The following is a 20439-nucleotide window of genomic DNA, read 5'->3' on the forward strand; positions in this document are numbered from 1 at the left end:
GTGAACCACCATGCCCAGCCCCACCCCCCCCCTTTTTTTTTTTTTTGAGACAGGGTCTTGTCCTGTCACCTAGGCTGGAGTGCAGTGGCACTATCTCGGCTCACTGCAACCTCCACCTCCCAGGTTCAAGTGATTCTTCTGCCTCAGCCTCCAGAGTAGCTGGAATTACAGGTGTGCACTACCACGCCCAGCTAATTTTTGTATTTTTAGTAGAGATGGGCTTTCACCATATTGGCCAGGCTGGTCTCAAACTCCCGACCTCAGGTAATCTGCATGCCTCAGCTTCCCAAAGTGCTGGGATTACAGACATGAGCCACCACGCCCAGCCTCTAATTCTTGTTTCATACATGTAGTACCCTTTCATCTCAGAAGAGATCAATCAGAATTTTCACATTTTCTGTTTCTTATTTTCCCCTTGGATTATCAGTGGCTCTGTGTGCTATCTGTTGTCCTTAAATGTTCCCTCTTAGCTAGGAAAGAGGGATTTCTTCTTGGTAGTTGGTGTGTGTTTTCCCTGCATTTGTATAAGTTGTCTTTCTGCATTTACCTTGATTGAGAAAGGAGCTTGTTAACTGGCCGAAGATTTAAAGCAGTGGTCCCCAACCTCTTTGGCAGCAGGGACCAGCTTCATAGAAGACAATTTTTCCATGGACAGGGCAAGGGGATGGTTTTGGAATGAAACTGTTCAACTTCAGATCATCAGGCATTAGATTATCATAAGGAGTGCACCTAGATTCCTTGCATGCACAGTTTATAATAGGGTTTGCACTCCTATGAGAATCTAATGCTGCACTTAGATTCATGTACAGTCTAATGGCAAAACCCTGTCTTTACTAAAAATAAAAAAGTTAGCTGGGCATCATGGTGCATGCCTGTAATCCCAGCTATGCGGGAGGCTGAGGTATGATAACCACTTGAACCCACGAGGCAGAGGTTTCAATGAGCTAACATTGCACCATTGCACTCTAGCCTGGGTGACAGAGTGAGTCTCTGTCTCAAAAAAAAAAAAAATTAACAATAAAAAAGTTTGAGAAACAGTATACTAGACCATTGTCAAACAAATCCACCTAGTGGGTAATTACAATATTGTGACTATGATTTACTGTCGATTCGGGCCCAGACTCTAGAGCTAGATGTTAACTTGTACAGCATTGGTAAGCTGCAAACGATGATCTGGTAGAACGGTATGTTGTTTTCCTGTGATAGAAAAGAGGTTACAGTTTTTTAGCCTTGTAGAACATTAACCACATTAGCATTTAACTATGAGATCTTATAGCATTCTTCTGTGACATTCTCTTTTGTCATCTTGTGGGGTCCTTTGGTAATAAGGTCCTTTGGTTAATAAGTCTTTTGACCTGTGCTTACTTTGTTATGTTTTTTACTTTCTGAAAACTATTATTTGACTAGTACATGAGAATTTCTTTTTATCCGTGTTCTTACCGATGTATTACAAATCTTTTTACTGGTTTTGCCAATGCATGAAATGTGCCAGTGTGTAAGATGTATCCTAATTTAGAAAATAAAAATTAAATATTTCCTCAGAGTTCAGTTGGGGTTTATCATTCAGGCACTTCAGGAGCATGTGAGACTGGAAGAAGGACCAGGTAGTGTCCAGGCCTCCTTTTTCATACCCCACATGGCTTTTGACTCGGGAGTTGTGCCTTTCCTTCCGGAGCTCCCCCTACCCTGAGGACTGACCAGTCAGTCAGCAGCCCCCAGTTCAGAACAGCAGTGCAGGGATCCCAGGGTTGGACTTTTCAAATGCAAAACAGGTTACATTTAGATGACCTTACTGAGAGACAAGAACATCTCCGGAGGCTGAGGCAGGAGAATGGTGTAAACCCGGGAGTGGAGCTTGCAGTGAGCTGAGATCTGGCCACTGCACTCCAGGCTGGGCGACAGAGGGAGACTCTGTCTCAAAAAAAAAAAAAAAAAAAAAAAAGTTCTGAATTGGGTGCCTATTTGTATTACAAGGCTGGATGATTTTGATATTTTGAAACACATTTTCCAGAACAGATCTTTAGACTGCAGCTAAAAGCATAATGCTTGAATTTGGTAAGCACTAAGTCTCATACAGTGTGTGGTGGCTGTGATGATACAAGACTGAGAGACAAGCATAAATTTCTCAATAAATGTCAAAATTGGAAGTGTCTTACATTGTTTTAAAATTGGGAAGAGTTAAGGAGATGGAAGATATCAATCAAATAATGTAGTGAGTTGGAGTGGCAGAGCCTGAGGTACTTACTACCCTTAATTACTTGGCAAAGACAAATGACACTTGAAATTAATTGCTCACCGTGTCAGACGCTGTTACTTTGATATAGACCAATGGTTCTCAAACCAGGGTGATCATCTCAATATAGATTCCCAAGCCTTGCCCTGAGATTTCCATTTTTGTAGGTTTTGGGATGTAGCCCAGGAGTAGTTTAATAAGCTCCCAGTTGCTTCAGATGATCAGACAGGTTTGGGAAGCACTGATTGAGACTATTCTATTATCTGTGCAACAGAAGCCCTTTTTGTGGGGCTTTTTGCTTGTTAAAATTCAGATTGCTGTGCCCCACCTCCCGTATTTCTGATTCATAGGTTTTGAGTGGGGCCTGTGAATTTGCATTTCTAATAAGTGTTCAGGAGATGCTGATGTGACTGGTCCTGGGACCACACTTTGAATACCACTGACATAGACCATCCCCAAGACTCCTGGGCACACTCAAAAAAGAAAAATTCCATAGCGAGGTCTTCAGTTTTTGTGGCTTAAGTTTTTGCATTTCCTTTTTATGTTCTACTTTGTGATTTCTTTTTTACTGTGGAATGAGCATTAACGGATGGACCTCTGTCCCAGGGGAAGGTTTGGAGAGGAAAGAAAATGATGTCTGTTGACTAGGAAGGTGGTAGTATAAGGAAAGGATCCCAGAAGTTGTGTGGCTGTGGGCAAAATCCTCGTTCTGTGACCTTGGTTTTACTGTTATTTGGCCGGTCTCCTCTTCCTGAGCTCCAGCCATGCTTCGAAGCTCAGTGTCCTTCTGCCTGCCAGGAGGTGCTTGCTCTTCTCGAAGTCTGGAAAGCTCTTCCCATTTCCCTATTGTCTTATTGCTTGCTTAGACTTGGGTCTCTGCTTGCTCATCGCTTCCTCAGGAAAGCCTTTGCTGACCTCCCTCAGTGGGTCAGGTCCTCCTTTTATACACACTCAGCACCATGTACTTCCTGTCTCAGCAGTTACCACAGTGGCAGTTTTTTATTTCCTTGCATGATAATTTGATTTGTCTCTCTCCACTAGACTGTAACCTCTGTGCTTTACAATGTAAAAAAAACCGTGTCTGTTTGTGTTTCCTATTGTGTTCCGGCCTCAGGCACTGTGCCTGGCACATAGTAGCTGAATGAGCAGCAATGAATGGGGTCATACTGTACAAACAGAGTGGCAAGGGCAGGGTAGATATTCCAAACTTGGCTGCATTTCTGCCTGCAGGTTTCTAGAAGATACTGTTATTCTTCTAATTTCCTATTTTTTGCTCAGATTCATTTCTCTTATTTTCCAGAGTCCTGACAGTACGACTACTATTTATTGAGTGCTGACTACGCAGGCCAGGCATTAGCTATGATCTCACATTTGACACTGATTTAGGAGGTCAAGAATCTTAGTCTACTAACATTTAAGGTAGCATTTTTTCCCTGAGATTCTAAAAACCACAGTGTGTGTTGTAAAGATACAATCTATAGATAGAAGGTTTTTTTTTTTTTTTTTTAAGTTTTATATTAAGGAAAAACAGCAGAAAGCAATTTTAGTTTTTAAACTAAGGCTTTTTATGGAATTGGGGATAGGTGGTGCTAAAGGATAGATAGTAAGGTAATTTCCAGCAACTTGGAAATTGGACTGCCCTCTAAATCTCATAATTGGTAATGTCCAGAAAACGCACTCACTTTTATAGAGACAGGGTAGTTTAGTTACTGGTCAGAACAAGACTTGACTAACAGTACTTACATATCCAAACCATATCTATGTCAATAAGAAAGGGATTGGGGCGTGGTGGCTCATGCCTGTAATCCCAGCACTTTGGGAAGCCGAGGGTTGGGCAGATCACCTGCGGTCAGGAGTTCGAGACTAGTCTGGCCAACATGGTGAAACCGCGTCTCTACTGAAAATACAAAAGTTAACCAGGTGTGGTGGTGCGCACTTGTAATCCCTAGGGAGGCTAGGCCAGGAGAATCGCTTAAACTTGGGAGGTGGAGATTACAATGAGCCAAGATCATGCCACTGCACTCCAGCCTGGGCAAAAGAGCAAGACTGTCTCAAAAGAAAAAAAAAGGGGGGGTGGGGAGGGTAGTTGATATGCTGTAATTAAAAAAAAATCTAGATTCAGAGAGTCCCAATGGCACTAAATAAGAAAGGATCGGGGGGACCCTGACCCAAAGACTCAACTGCTCTAGTTCCTGTAGATCTTTGCTATGGAAACCAACTGAATTGTCCAACTAATTACCCTCACGGAAGTTCATGTTTACATGCAAGCTCTAGATGAGTGTTGGGAGATAGTTCTCCAAGGGTCCCTCATGCTTCCTTGGTGCTGGACTGTCTTTTCAAGGATGTTTGTGTAGCACACAGCCTTGGAAAAGAGATGTAGTGGCTCTCTGTGGAGCACAGGGCAGGCAAGCCTACTGCCCATTATAAAATATACGAGTTTCCTAAGACCAGGGTTCCCTATGGAACACGATCCACTGCATATGCACATGTCACCTAGTCCTCTTCACAGTGTCATGTGGCAATTGGGACTTGAGGAACCAGTACAAATACACTCTGGCTACTGCTATGGCCATGAATAGAAAGCCCTTTGTTTCTGACTCAGAGGTTTTGTGCCTTCCAGCATCCATGAAATTGTGGCAGGCTAATTGTGGTCATGCTGGCCCAGATGTCTCTTTCCTCATGACAGTGACTTGAGGGACAGATTTCCTTTTGTTTTTTGCTAACACAGCCAATTTCTGAGCCTAACAAGTTGAGGACCAGTCCCTGGAACAGGAATTAATAAAGCAAAAGACCTCCTGGGAGATTGCAACAGCAGCTGTGTTCTTAATTGCTCACATGAAAGCAGATGGAAAGAGTTCCTATAAGGGACTTGTATCAGTCTGAGTCCAGTCAGGAGACAGAAACCATGACAGGAATTTCAACAGATAACTTAATAGAAGGGATTGTTAGCCACGTATTAGGGAAGAGAAAGGCAAAGCGGGGATACTTAGGTATCACAGAGGTAAGAATAATAAGGCCGGGCGCGGTGGCTCAAGCCTGTAATCCCAGCACTTTGGGAGGCCGAGACGGGCGGATCACGAGGTCAGGAGATCGAGACCATCCTGGCTAACACGGTGAAACCCCGTCTCTACTAAAAAAAATACAAAAAATTAGCCGGGCGAGATGGCGGGCGCCTGTAGTCCCAGCTACTCGGGAGGCTGAGGCGAGAGAATGGCGTAAACCCAGGAGGCGGAGCTTGCAGTGAGCTGAGATCCGGCCACTGCACTCTAGCCTGGGCGGCAGAGCGAGACTCCGTCTCAAAAAAAAAAAAAAGAATAATAGGAAACAGGCTGGGTGCGGTGGCTCACACCTGTAATCCCAGCACTTTGTGGGGCGGAGGTGGGCAGATCACTTGAGCCTAGGAGTTCGAGATCAGACTGGCCAGCAAGGTGAAACCCCGTCTCTACTAGAAATACAAAATTTAGCTGGGTCTGCTGGTGCCTGTCTGTAATCCCAGCTACTTGGTCTGCTGGTGCCTGTCTGTAATCCCAGCTACTTGGGAGGCTGAGGCAGGAGAATCGTTAGAACTCGAGAGGCGGAGGTTGCAGTGAGCCGAGATGACGCCCCTGCACCCCAGCCAGAGCAACAGTGTGAGACTCTGTTGAAGAAGAAGAAGAAAAAGAAGAAGGAGAAGGAGGAGGAAAAAGGAGGAAGGAGAGGAGGAAGAAGAAGAGGAAGAGGAAGGGGAGGAAGAAGGGGAAGAAGAAGGAGGAGGAGGAGAAGGAGGAAAAGGAGAAGAAGAAGAAACAGCAATCACCCTTGAGGCTGGGTGAACAAAAGTCAGAGACCAAGATTTTTTTAGACTTAGGGGCTTGGAGCAGGGCCCTGCAGGGTGAGGACTCAGCCCTCTGGGCTAGGAAGGTCCCCCTTGGCTGGCCCCGATGCCTCATACTGAGAAGGGGATGCCAGCCAGTAGGTGCTGGTGTCTCTGAGTGGAAGGAGGTGGTGAGGCTGATTCTGGAAATACTGGAAAAACTGGAAGCAACTGCTGCTGCCAGGATGAGGTGTTTTGATCATGGTCACTCTTAGGAACAGGAAGCCAACAGCTCCCTTCCTCTAGTACCCCTCCTGGCAGAGCCAAACAGAGAGAACCAGCTGCCAAAAGGAGCCTGGGCTGCAGGATCCCAGTCCCAGCATCCCAAAGGATAAAAAATAATCAGCACAGGATTTTAAAAGGCTATTTGACTACAGGCTAGAAAGTGGGAGGAGGGAATGGCCTGGGAAGGAGTTGGGAATTTGCCTAGGGGTCTCTAGCATTAACTTGAACTTGAATCTTTCTTTAGGTCAGGGAAGGGAGCAACCATGGACAGTTGACTTGATAACACGGGCGATTACCGGGACTATTTTGTAGAGCATGCTGGAAGGAGGCAGAAAGAAGCATGTTCATAGGCTGCAGGGAAGATGACCCCGTTGGTTACTTTTTAAGATTGCATACAATTTTATGGGCTTTGCAGAGAACTGCGCAAATTCCTGTGTCTGTCCCCTACCCTGATAATGACTGCTATCTTGTAAGAGAAAGAACTCGGCAGATGTTTGATTATGCCTCACCCACCATTTGTGGCCCACATGACTTTCACATGAACTGATTTGTAAAATATAAAGCAGGATGCAAATGAGAAGTGGTATTTATTATTTGTATCTTTTCAGGCCATTGGCTGAGTTCCAGGGAGACGATGGGTTTCTGTCTTCAACAGAGAATTTCAGAGGAGATCAAGATTACAGAGAGTAAACACCAGAACTTATAAATTTGTTTGTTGTTGTTTTGTTGTTTTGTTTTTTGATTTGTTTGAGATGGAGTCTTGCTCTGTCACCCAGGCTGGAGTGCCGTGGTGTGATCTCGGCTCACTGCAACTTCCACCTCCTGGGTTCAAGTGATTCTCCGGCCTCAGCCTCCCGAGTAGCTGGGATTACAGGTGCCCGCCACCACGCCCAGCTAATTTTTGTATTTTTAGTAGAGACGGGGTTTCACTGTGTTGGCCAGCTTGTCTCGAACTCCTGACCTTGTGATCTGCCTGCCTTGGCCTCCCAAAGTGCTGGGATGATTACAAGTGTGAGCCACTGCGCCCGGCCAGAACTTACAAAATTAACAGGATAGTTTTACACTCTTCGGATTCGGTGTTTACACATAATGGTCCTCCTGACTATTCTTTTGAATCTAGAATTTGAACCCAGATAAAATGGATGAATATCTTAAAAGAGATCAGTAGTGCATGTATTGTTGCAGTTTTAAAATAGCCGTAAACTGATTTTGACCATATATGTATTTGAAAGTTTTATAATGGACGGTTTAAAAATTTATTTATTTTACTTTTTAAAAATTTTTAAAATTTTTTTGAGATGGAGTTTTGCTCTTGTCACCAGGCTGGAGTGCAGTGGCACCATCTCGGCTCACTGCAGCCTCCACCTCCTGGGTTCAAGCGATTCTCCTGCCTCAGCCTCCTGAGTAGCTGGGATTACAGGTGTGCGTCACCATGCCTGGCTAATTTTTGTATTTTTAGTAGAGGTGGGGTTTTGCCATGTTAGCCGGGCTGGTCTTGAATTCCTGAACTCAGGTGATCTGCCTGCCTCAGCCTCCCAAAGTGCTGGGATTACAGACATGAGCCACCATGCCCGGCCATATAGTTATTTTAATTGAATAGAACTTATGATAGTGCTGGTACTGAGTATTGGACAAAAGCTCAGGCCACATCAGGCTTTCCTAGTGGATAATCCAAGGTGTTTCAGGAGCCAATCTGAATCTAGGTAAAGGGCATTGTCATATTGCGATGCTGTTATGTTCGTCTTTATTATACTTGCTCAATTTATTTTGTAGTTCTGATTGTGAATGTGGAAGGTTGATTTCATTCCTATTATTGCCATGTGGCTTTAGTTTAATAGCTATCATAGGTGAAAATTTAATTAAATCAGTACCTGGATTTCATTTACAGATCCAGATACTGATTTAATTAAATCCTCACCTATGATAGCTATTAAATGTTATTTAATATTTATATACATATAATATCGGGTGTTATATATAATTTTACCACTCCCCAGACAGAGCTGGGAAACTGTTTTTCCAAATGTAGAGGATGCACACAGTTCTGAAATGCCTCTGGTATGCTTCTAAATTTAAAGTAAAAGAAGGTCTGAGGAGAAAAGCTGTCACCCAGGGTCAAGCAGATGATGTGAAACTCTTCGGTCTGGTTGACTGGCATTACTCTTGGTTTTTCCAAGGCATAGCTCTGTCTTTTATCCTTCAGAACCATTTACTAAGCACTTCTGTGCATGTGGTACTATTCCCAGGCTCTGAGCCATCTTGGGAAACAACACAGCCACTGTTATTTATGTTAATACCCCATGATAAGTATGTGTACCTGTAAATAAATAATGGACCCATAAACACTGTAGAGAAAAAAGGGGAACCGGAGTTTTTTGGGAGGGGGCTGGTGTCGGAGACTGCATGAAGGTGATTTTCCTTCTTTCTTTTCTTTCTTTTCTCTCTCTCTCTCTCTTTCTTTGTTTTTGAGATAGAGTCTTGCTCTGTTGCCAGGCTGGAGTGCAGTGGCGTGATCCAGCTTACTGCAACCTCCGCCTCCCAGGGTTCAAGCGATTCTCCTGCCTCAGCCTCCCTTGTAGCTGGGATTACAGGCACCCGCCACCACACCTGACTAACTTCATATTTTTAGTAGAGACGGGATTTCACCATGTTAGCCAGGCTGGTCTCGAACTGCAGACCTCAGGTGATTTGCCCACCTCGGCCTCCCAAAGTGCTGGGATTACAGGTGTGAGCCACTGCGCCCAGCTGAAGGTGATTTTCAAAAGGATTTTTTTTTTTTTTGAGACGGAGTCTTGCTCTGCCACCCAGGCTGGAGTGCAGTGGCCAGATCTCAGCTCACTGCAAGCTCCGCCTCCTGGGTTTATGCCATTCTCCTGCCTCAGCCTCCCAAGTAGCTGGGACTACAGGCGCCCACCTCGTCGCCCGGCTAGTTTTTTGTATTTTTAAGTAGAGACAGGGTTTCACCGTATTAGCCAGGATGGTCTCGATCTCCTGACCTCGTGATCCGCCCGTCTCGGCCTCCCAAAGTGCTGGGATTACAGACTTGAGCCACCGCGCCCGGCCAAAGGATTTTAAATATAAAAGAGATCTCTTGCTCAAATAGGTGAGGTAGGAGGGATGCTACAGTGAGGAAAAAATGAAGGGATGATTTAGCATTGTTGGGCCTTAGGAGAGGGGCATGGGTTGGCAAGTGGAAGGAAGAAGTGAGGGGACGCTGGATTATGTCTTGTCGTGCAGAGGAGTTTTGAAGCTGCAGGGAGACTGCTGACCCTCTTGGAAATAAGAGACTGTGTACACATATGGGCAATGGCTGGACCACATGTAAAAATGGAGCTCTGGCCCGCAACCTGCAGCAACCTGCCCTGGAAACAGCCCCATCTCCATAATAAACAGCCCAGGAAACCAGCCTGCTCTAAGTCAGACTTGGAGTCACACTGCTATCTCTAGAACAATCCAGGAAGCTAAACAGTAGCTTCTGTAATAAGAAGCCCCAAGACTTGATTAATAACTTACAGCCTCTTTAATTTTTTGAAATAGGGTGTTTTTTTTTTTTGAGACAAGGTCTCCCTCTGTCACCCAGGCTGGGGTGCAGTGGTGTGATATCAGTTCACTGCAAACTCTGCCTCCTGGGTTCAAGCGATTCTCCTGCCTCAGCCTCCTGAATACAGGTGCCACCACAGCCAGGCTAAGTTTTGTATTTTTAGTAGAGACGGGGTTTCACCATATTGGTCAGGCTGGTCTCAAACACCCGACCTCAGGTGATCTGCCCACCTCAGCCTCCTAAGTGCTGGGATTACAGGCGTGAGCCACCGCGCCTGGCCTGAGATAGGGTCTTGCTTTGTCACCCAGGCTGGAGTGCAGTGGCACAATCTCGGCTCACTGCAGCCTACACCTCCCGGGTTAAAGCCATTCTTGTGCCTCAGCCTCCTGAGTAGCTGGAACTATAGGCACGCGCCACTGCGCCCAGCTATTTACATGTTTAGTAGAGATGGGGTTTCGTCATGTTGGCAAGGCTGGTTTTGAACTCCTGGCCTCAAATGATCTTCCTGCCTCGGCCTCCCAAAGTGCTGGGATTACAGGGCGTGAGCTACCGCGCCCAGCCTCTAATTTTTGTTCTTAATTTTAATTTAAGACCAACCAGAGAAAGCCAGATATGCCCCCACTCACCAATCCCTTAAGATGTTCCTCTTCTAGTTAGCCTGCCCTCATGCAGACAGTCTCCAATCAGGGCATACCTGAAACCTTCCCTTTTTCTCACTTTAAAGCTTTCCTGCTCCTCTGCCTGCCTTGAAGTCTCACCAGAACACAAGCGATGGTGGCTGGCTCCCTCACTATGGCAAACTCTGAATAAACCACTTTTAACTTTTCTCATTTAGTTGTCTTTGTTTATTTCCATAGGAATATTGCTGCTGGTGGTTCTGATTCCTCTGCTACATAGCTTCTCTCTTGCATTTCTGCTTCTACTTTGACAGGCACTGTTCCTTGCTCAATGTTTTGTCCAGGGAAATAGGGGAAAAGATAAACAGCAATGCAGATGGGTGTTTTCAGGATCACTAGGAAATGCTGTTGATTAAACGTTTACTTGTAGGTAGAGTGGAAAGACCCTGAGCTTTAACAGAACAGGAAATGGGAGACAGTGCTGTTCTGATGTAGTCTGAATAGCCTTTTCATTTTAAAGGATTGCTAAGAGGAGATTCAGCTCTTGTGCCAGTAATCAGCAGCTGACTTAATCTGTACTCAGTAGTATATCCCAGTCCCCTTTATAAAATTATTATCCTCAGAAGAGCTCCAAAGAGAGATATTATTGTTCGACAGTTTCTCATGGTAGGGAACTGTCTATCAACTGCTCGGAAATTAACGACATATTCTAATGAATGGCCCCTCTCCAAACTGCTTCCGAGTTATGCTCATGCTACACTCCACGTGCTAGGTTCTGTCCACCACCTGGAGTCCTATCCTCTTTTTGACATTTCTGTGACAGCCCTCAGCAGAAGTGATCTTAATTCTCTTGGTGAGAATTAAAAATTAATGCCTCTTAATTCTCATGGTGGTCATTATCATTCAGCATACCCTTGAATGCTGTCATCTGTGTTACTGTCCTCATTCATTCATTTATTCAACAAATATTTATCAAATGTCTACGAAATTTCAAGTTGTGTTCCAGGCAGGGGATACAGTAGCGAACCAAACAGCAAAAATGTTTGTGCCATGGTAAAAAAGACAGACAACAAGCAAGATAAATGTAGTGCACACACAGTATGTCAAATACCAGTACGCACTAGTAAGAAAGTGAAAAGCAGGAAAAATGCAGAACATTTACTGAAACTTTAGATAGGGTAAACAGAGAAGATCTCACTGAGAAGATAATTTCTAAAGGACCTGGGGAAGATGAGGGAGCGAGCCATGCAGGTGGCTGGAAAGCTCTTTCCTCCCCAAACAGGTGCAAAAACCTTGAGGTAAGGACATAGCTAGAGGATTAGAAGAATGGCAAGTGGAGCCTCGGTGCATGGGGAGGGAGGAGAATGAATGGGAGCGGGTGGTTGTCATGCAGGATCTTGTAGATTATAGTCAGGATTTTGGTTTTTATTCTGAATGAGATGGAAAGCCACTGGAGGATTTTGAGAAGTGGCATAAGCTGATTTAAGATTCCTTCTGCTTGCCTTGTTGAGGATAGGCTGCAGAGGTGGGGAAGTGGTGCACAGTCTAACCCAGGTGAGAAAGGATGGTGGCTCAGGGGAATGGGATAAGTGATCCAATTCTGGGTCTGTGTTCATGACGGAGCCAATAGGATTTTCTGAGGGGTTGAGGGTAGGCTGAGAATAGAATCAAGAGTGATTCCAGGGTTCTAGATTGGAACAACGGCAAGAATAAAGCTGCTATTAACTGGAATGGAGAAGATGCAGAGGGAGCTGGTTGGGGAGTGGGGTTGGGGGTGGACTCTCAGGAGCTCAGCTCTAGCTATGTGAATCCTGAGGTCCTCATTACTTGCCCATGTGTGGATGCCAAGAAGGTTGCAGCTTTACAGGGATAGGATGTTTTATGCCTCATGAATCTTCCAGCCTGGTTTGTTGATTGCATGAATCAATCAATTAACCAATCAGTGAACAACAGTGAAGTTCTTTCTGAGTAGAGGTTGCGGGGGAAATGATGAGATTTCTATCTCTACACCAGGTTGAGAGAAACATTAGTTTATTTTTGAACAGCCATAAATGAGGTGATATTTCTGAAAATGGGTAGGTGAGGAGGAAGAAGGGACCAGGGACAGACATTTTCTCTGTTCCAATGTTAGCATCTACGAAGTCTTAGATCACAAAATGTTTATTTTTATTGGTTTAAGAAGAGCCCATAACCTCTTCCTCATTCTCCTTTGAAGATGCCTTCAGGCTTCAGACTGTATGCTGCCATTGTTGCTGAAGGCATTATTATGATTATTTATGACAGTGCCCTGTTTTGGGCATTATGCTTATAATAGTAGGGGTAGATTTATTAAGGTATATGAAGATACATGAAGACTCCAGAGATGAAATGCCTGCGTTTGAATCCTGCATCTACTATTTATAAGTTGTCAGACTTTGGGCAAGTTACTTAACCTCCCTATGTTTCAGTTTTCTAATCTGTAAAATGGGAATAATATTGGTACCTATCTCATTGGGTCATTGTGAGAATTAAATTGTTAATTATTAAAGTGTTTAGAATTATCTGGCACATAGTGAATCCTATATGTGATAGCTATTGTTTTTATATCAAGCACTGTCAAATATATATCAGGTGTCATGATGAACATTAAACTTGGCGTAATCCCTGGCCATGGACCTACTGAAGATTATTCAGATAGATCATCTCAAGAGGAAAGAAGAAAATGAGTTTAGAACACTCACTCCACTCTGAACTACTGCTGAGAAGTCCAGAAATTAACCAGAAATACCTTTAACCTCCAATACAAGGTCCAACTTGATTTCTACCTAGCACCTAAGGAGCAAAGCAAATTAACTGAGGGTTGCAGTGGGCCATAATTTCAATATTTGAGCAATTGCAACATGGAACGAGAAACTACAACAGTGGGCAAGTTTTCTGGATGCCAGGCCATGAAGCGATTCCTAAGTGTGTTCTTCAAGGAAAACAAGAAAAGCACATGTCTCCCAGGTCTGAGCTCTGGTAGGAGCACACAGATGAGGGTGAGTATGATGATGGGCTGGTAAAGTTCTTCCTGTCTTGTGCTATCAGATCAGGTGAAGGGAAGGTAGGGGAAGAAAGAGAGTGTGTCAGCGATATTAGGAGACAGGGATGTAGTTTCTTGTTCTATGTTGTTGTTACTTAAATATTAAAATTATGGCCTTCCGAGACTCTCAATTAGTTTGCTTTGCCACTTAGGTGCTAGGTAGAAACCAAGACGATTTCTCTGGGATGGATTGATTCATTATTGCATGAATGAATGAAGCAAGCGATCAATCATGCAAACATGCACTGAGTGCTGATGATGTGTAAAGAAAGATGCTGTGGGATATTTTTACCTAGCTGAGGAATAGTTCTCTCTCGTTATATGCTGATTCAAGGGAAAAAGTTACTTTTATAGGAGGATCCCCAAAGAAACCAAGATATTTTAAGAGACTCATTAAGTTGGTGCAGGAAGTCTTACATGAAAAAATATATATATTAAAAAATATTAATTAAGTAATTATGCCCAGATGAAATGCCTGGATTTGAATCCTGCTTCTGTAACTTACTTACTGTCCTATGTTTCCGTTTTCTAATTTATAAAATGGGAATAATATTGGTACCTATCTCATTGGGCCACTGTGAGAATTAAATTGTTACTATTGTGAGAATTAAATTGTTACTATATTAAAATGCTGATTCATTAAGTCATTATGTGTGCCAAGCACTGTGCTGGAAGCTGGGAATACAACAGAATAAGACCCAGACTCTGCCATGAGGGAGCTTACTGTCTACCACAGGGAGGGAAACGGGGAACTCCATCCAGCCTAATGATAATCCAGAATGAGCACCTCACCCAGCACTGAGAGTTCAAGGATGTTTGCCCTGAGTCATAGAATAAGTAGGAGTTGCTAGACTTGGCACAGAGGGGAGGGGCAGAATTCTATGATCTAAACAAGCCCTCGAGGAAGCTCTGTCATTCCAGTGACCTCCTGAGATCAAACCCTGTTTTAGAAACTGAACCTAGTGTTAGGCCATGAAGATTAATTCACACTGGTCAGCAGGGGCAGGTGCTATTACTCAAGAGAGCTTTGAGGTTAACCTTGTGCCATAGGCTGAGTTTGTGCTGGCCAGAGCTGTTCTTGGGAGAGTGGAATTTAATTGGTGCTTATTTGTGATGGCCTTATAAAGGATGACTCCTGGGCCTACTAAAGTGGAAACCATTCTAACTCCTAAATGACTGGCAAACACAGACCTGAATCACACCCCAGATTGCTTTGGCTAATGGAGATGCCTGGCAAGTACAATGTGTTTGGGGCTTTTTTCCAGTATCAAATGGTGGATAAAATGGGACAGTTGCCTAGTGAAAATCAGGCCTGGATGCATGGGAACAGGAATAACTGTTTCTTGTGTCAACAAGAAGGCTTTTTTTGTGTGTGTGCGGAACTGAAGAAATGCAGCTCACTTACTGGTCTGGCCAAACTTCAAAAATTCATTTTTTTCCCCCTCCTCCCAGGAACATTTTGTTCCTGCTGGTGGTTAAAAGGTGGCAGCTTTCATATAGAAGTACAGCAGGAAGTATTTAAGTTAGATAAAAGGAAGGAGTATGTGACAGAATGATTGAGTGCAGGACTGGGTTCCCAGGGGGATTACAAAATCTGATTTTTATTCATGGACTTTCCTGCTAAATAACTGAAATAATAAGGGTGGCAAGACGTAAGCATATATCACCATTTTTTAAAGGTCTGTGCTTTGGGATTCAGAGGAAGCGGGAGGGAGTGACTTGTGAACAAGAGGACCTGAGGTGACTTCAGAGGCTGAGCTGGCCTTGGGATTGAGGTCGGGCTTAGAAAGAAGAGTGGGAGGGTGGTGTGGAGCAAGGTGGAACAAAGGGATGGGAAGGCCAGAGCAGGTGGGGAGATGTAGAATGTGGCCCGTCTGAAGAGGGCTGTGGTGGGATAGTATTAGCAGGCTATGTCAGGGCTGGAGTATGGAGAGCCTGGAAAGCTTGCCCAGAGAATTTAGATTTTACTCAACAAACAACGAGATGCCATTTTTCCAGGCTTTTGAGCAGGAACAGGAAATGATAGAAACTCAGGGATCATGGGCTTTCAGCGACTGAAGGGGATTTATTGTCATGTGGTTCAGTATTTCTCAAAGTCTACTGGCATCAGAATCATTTGGAGGGAGAAGTCCTTGTGAAAATTCAGATTCTCATTTGTAAGTCCTGGGTGGGTGGGGCTGGGAATCTGCAGGTGAACAAAGCCACTGACGATCCTAATACCAGTGATCTGAGGCCCACACTGGGCAAAACACTGCTACCCACTTCCGTGAGGCCCTGTCCAAGAGGCCCAGGGAAGCCTTTGAGAGATCCATGGAGTACCACTGAGAAAAGGAGTCAGCCCTAAAACAAGTTTAGGCTCAGAGAGCTGGAAGCTGACGTTGGACAATGCCAATTGAGTAGGAACTTCTGTGCCCCCACATTATGTGTTTTTTTTTTTTTTTTTTTTTTTTTGAGACGGAGTCTTGCTCTGTCGCCCGGGCTGGAGTGCAGATCTCAGCTCACTGCAAGCTCCGCCTCCCGGGTTCACGCCATTCTCCTGCCTCAGCCTCCAGAGTAGCTGGGACTACAGGCGCCCGCCACCTCACCCTGCTAGTTTTTTGTATTTTTAGTAGAGACGGGGTTTCACCGTGTTAGCCAGGATGGTCTCGATCTCCTGACCTCGTGATCCACCCGTCTCGGCCTCCCAAAGTGCTGGGATTACAGGCTTGAGCCACCGCGCCCGGCTGTGTTTTTTTTTTTAAGGCAAGGTCTTACTCTGTCGCCCAGGCTGGAGTGCAGTGGCGCGATCTCGGCTCACTGCAACCTCCGCCTCCCCGGTTCAAGCAATTCTCCTGCCTCAGCCTCCCAACTAGTTGAGATTACAGGCACCTGCCACTGTGCCCGGCTAAGTTTTGTATTTTTAGTAGAGACGGCGTTTCACCATGTTGGCCAGGCTGGTCTTGAACTGCTGATCTCAGGTGATCCACCCGCCTCGGCCTCCCAAAGTGCTGGGATTACAGGCTTGAGGCACCGTGCCTGGCCCTGTGCCCCTTTTCCTTCCCTTCCCCACACTCCAATCTTGGAGGACCCCAAACTCTCGAAAGGTGGAAGGCCAAAGAAAGAAAGAAGTAGATCACACCTGGTGTGAATTTAACCAGCACATCACTATTTTTTGACCAGCACACTGGCTTTTCAAGGAAAAAGCCCTGCTTGTAGCATTTACCTGTTTCCACGGGGTAAATACTCCCAGTGTGGCCATCTATGGCTATCAATGTGATGTCACTGAACACGGAGTTAGGAAGAAAAGCCCACCATGAGCTCTTGTGAGGCAGTAGAAGCCTGCTCCAGCAAACCACCACTTTGAGCTGGAAATCATGCCCAAGTTGGGCTGGGGCGAACTGTTTGAGAATGAGGACTGAGCTGTTAAACAGTGTATTGTGCTGGATTGTGTTTTATTACTTAAAGTGACCATAGGGCTCCCAGCACTTTGGGAGGCCAAAGTGGGCCTCTTGAGTCCGGGAGTTTGATACCAGCCTTGGCAACACGGTGGAACCCCGTCTCTACAAAAAGGACAAGAATTAGCTGGGCTTGGTGGTGAGTGCCACCAGCAGTCCCAGCTACTTGGGAGGCTGAGATGGGAGGATCACTTGAGCCTAGGAGGTCAAGGCTGCAGTAAGACAAGACTGAGCCACTGCACTCCAGCCTGGGCCACTGAGTGAGACCCTGTCTCAACATAAACAATAAAAATAAAGTGACCATAGGACTTTCTGCTACTGCTCGAGTTTTCATCCACTGGTAATGAGAAAAAGGGAACACATTTCAGTTTAGGGATCATGAGAAACCAAAAGTAAATTCACATTTTGGTTACATCCTAAGGATGGTGCCTGTCCAATGAATGGGTTACTGTGAGAAATTAGATCTTGAAAACCATTAAGATGTCTTTTTTATTTATTTATTTATTTATTTATTTATTTATTTATTTTTTTTTTTTTTGAGACGAAGTCTCGCTCTGTCGCCCAAGCTGGAGTGCACTGGCCAGATCTCGGCTCACTGCAAGCTCCGCCTCCCGGGTTCATGCCATTCTCCTGCCTCAGCCTCCCGAGTAGCTGGGACTACAGGCGCCCGCCACCTCGCCCGGCTAGTTTTTTGTATTTTTTAGTAGAGACGGGGTTTCACCGTGTTAGCCAGGATGGTCTCGATCTCCTGACCTTGTGATCCGCCCGTCTCGGCCTCCCAAAGTGCTGGGATTACAGGCTTGAGCCACCGCGCCCGGCCGTAGATGTCTTTTTTTAAAAAGAATTCTCATCAAAGGGAAATATAAAACTGAAAAGTATTTATGAAATCTGAGCCCCTAAATTGAGAACCACAGATGTCAGGTATTCTGTAGTTGAAGGCGTTTGTTTTGGAGAGTTTCCTTTGGTGTTCCAAAGCAGATATCCTCAAAAGGAAAGCAGCTGTCTGATTAAGAAATTATGTACTCTGTTCAAAGATAGTACAGGAAGAACCAACTAAAATGTGGGTAAGACCTACTTCATAGGTACACTATGAGGATTAAATAAACACATTTGCATGTGTCTGATACACAGAGTAGGTTTGCTGTCAATGCTTCTGGTTTTTTTCAGAGCCACATTCCTCTTTTTTTTTTTAGACAGTCTTACTCTGTCACCCAGGCTGGGGTGCAGTGGCATGATCTCAGCTCACTACAACCTCCACCTCCCCGGTTCAAGCGATTTTCCCTGCCTCCGCCTCCCCAGTAGCTGAGATTACAGGCGTACGCCACCACGCCTGGCTAATTTTTGTATTTTTAACAGAGATGGGTTTCGCCATGTTGGCCAGGATGGTCTCGAACTCCTGACCTCAGATGTGAGTCACTCTCCTCAGCCTCCCAAGGTGTTGGAATTACAGGCGTGAGCCACCGCGTCGGCCCAAATTCACTTTTAATTATGTTGGATTATGTTCATTCCCTGGTGGGGAGCTTCATCGTGGTAATGAGTGCAAGGCAGAACAGTTTCTATTTCCAGTTTATTCCCGCCGCTCCTCTGTTGAGGATGAATGTCACAGATGAACCTTACCCTCAGAGGGAGAAGGAGGACCTTCTAAGTCCCTGGGCAGTTGGGGGAGTGAGGAGTGATCTTAGCTTTTAAATGGGCTTCAAAGTATCCTCTGCTAGTTGAACTCTTTGAAACTTCCACAATTTGTCCCCAGACTTCCATTAACACTGTTTCTGCTAATAAACACAACTTATCTGTAGCTTAAGCCACTGAGGATACCACAGCCACAGCTGCCCTCCGCCGGCTATCCCCAATGGCTGACTCTTTGCATTTCCCTAACTCAAACAGTAGACTGCTAAGGCATCAACCGCTCCCTTGAAATGCTTCAAATCAAAAGGGCCTTGGAAACCACTAGGAGTTTCCATCTATCATGAACGCCTGCAGTAAGAGACTTTCTCCACTTTTCTTAGCTACATTTACAGACCGCCACTGGCTGCTTTCGGTGACACAAATCCTGGCTTTAGCCGTTGGGTCATCAGAACCTGGAATGTTCCAGGCTTCCGGGCAGTCCTCGTTCCCGTTTTTTCAGAGGAAAAAGATCCACTTTCAGGGACGGGGTGGTGCCTGTGGCCAGCCTGGACCAGCGCTGAGGGGAGGGACAGATTCAGGCAAAGCATTGCGCGTCTGTGGGACACACCCTGTCGGGGGACACCGGCCAGTGCAGCGTGGCCTCCACTGCGCGGTGTTATGACGCCCCGCGGTCCTCACTTCTTCACCAGCCTCTAACGTTCAAACCCCAGTTCTTTCGGACTTTGCAGGAGCTCTTGTGAGGAATTGTGAACAATGACTCATCCAATCTAGTGTCTACACTGGTGTCGACATGGTACCTAGTACCAGGAGACTGGATGAGATCACCAAAGACGCGAGTACAGATTGAAGAAAGATTCAAAGACCCCTGCAAGGAGAGAATACGAACCTGAACAGTTTAAACGGCTGCAGACTCCGCGCAGGCGTAGGAGGAGGTTTGACGCCTACGGACGAACGTGATGGCGCGGGCGGAAGCCAACCGAGAAGACTCAATTTGTCTAGGTTTGGCGGATTTTTCGTCGTCTCCCACATGGTCTAGCGGTTAGGATTCCTGGTTTTCACCCAGGCGGCCCGGGTTCGACTCCCGGTGTGGGAACGCCAACATTTTAGAACGTGCGTCTAGTCAATTTAGATTCTCACTATCGCGGAGAAGGCAAGTTTTTAGCCAAAACTATAATTCCATTTCAAAGCACGTGAGACGCATCGGGGCTGAAAGGAACCAAGGACCGACCCCTGGTGCGGGTGTGAGGGTCAAACCTCCTCAGACCCCAGCCACCTGCAGCAGGTGGCGGAAGGGACATAGCTGACAACAGCTTGAAGTCAGTTTTTGAAATGAGAGATTAGGGCTGAGGTGAAGGAAAGCGGGGTAACCAAGCGGTCGCATGCCGAAATACACCCGCTGTTTTTTCTCCAGTATTTTCTCCTTGTACTGTGGAGATCAGCAAATGACCAAAAGAGTGCTCTTTTTTGAAAGAAAAAGGAAAGATGCAATTTTAGAACATTATAGGGTTTTTTTGTTGTTGTTGTTAGAGAGGAGGATGCCGGGAGAGGGAGGGAGGCATTACAGGGCTTTTAAGTTACCTAAAGTCATTCTAGGACAGCAAGATTTCTAGAAAATACATATTATTAAAGACAGGGTAGTTCAATGAACAATCTATTGTGTTTGGGATGCAGAGAGCTAACTAAACCAGTTTGGAAGGTGGGAAAGAAAATTAGGTTATAACAAATACTGAGGCTCCAGTCGATGGCAAAACACAAAACAAAACAAAACAAAACCAACACATTTTCCTCTTAATACATTTATTTGACACGTTGTGTTTTAAAAAAACTTTAAGAATTTGTGATATGCTAG

At 45.2% G+C, this 20439-nt stretch overlaps 1 non-coding gene across 1 annotated transcript; it reads left to right on the forward strand.

The window, feature by feature from the left end:
- The first annotated feature begins 19611 nt into the window (after window positions 1–19611).
- Window positions 19612–19683, forward strand: TRNAE-UUC. Its single transcript has one exon. It is a non-coding gene; the product is annotated as a tRNA-Glu (tRNA).
- Window positions 19684–20439: the final 756 nt, after the last annotated feature.

Source organism: Trachypithecus francoisi, unplaced genomic scaffold, assembly GCF_009764315.1.
Source record: "Trachypithecus francoisi isolate TF-2019V2 unplaced genomic scaffold, Tfra_2.0 Lachesis_group18, whole genome shotgun sequence".
In the NCBI taxonomy this organism is placed as follows: Eukaryota; Metazoa; Chordata; class Mammalia; order Primates; family Cercopithecidae; genus Trachypithecus; species Trachypithecus francoisi.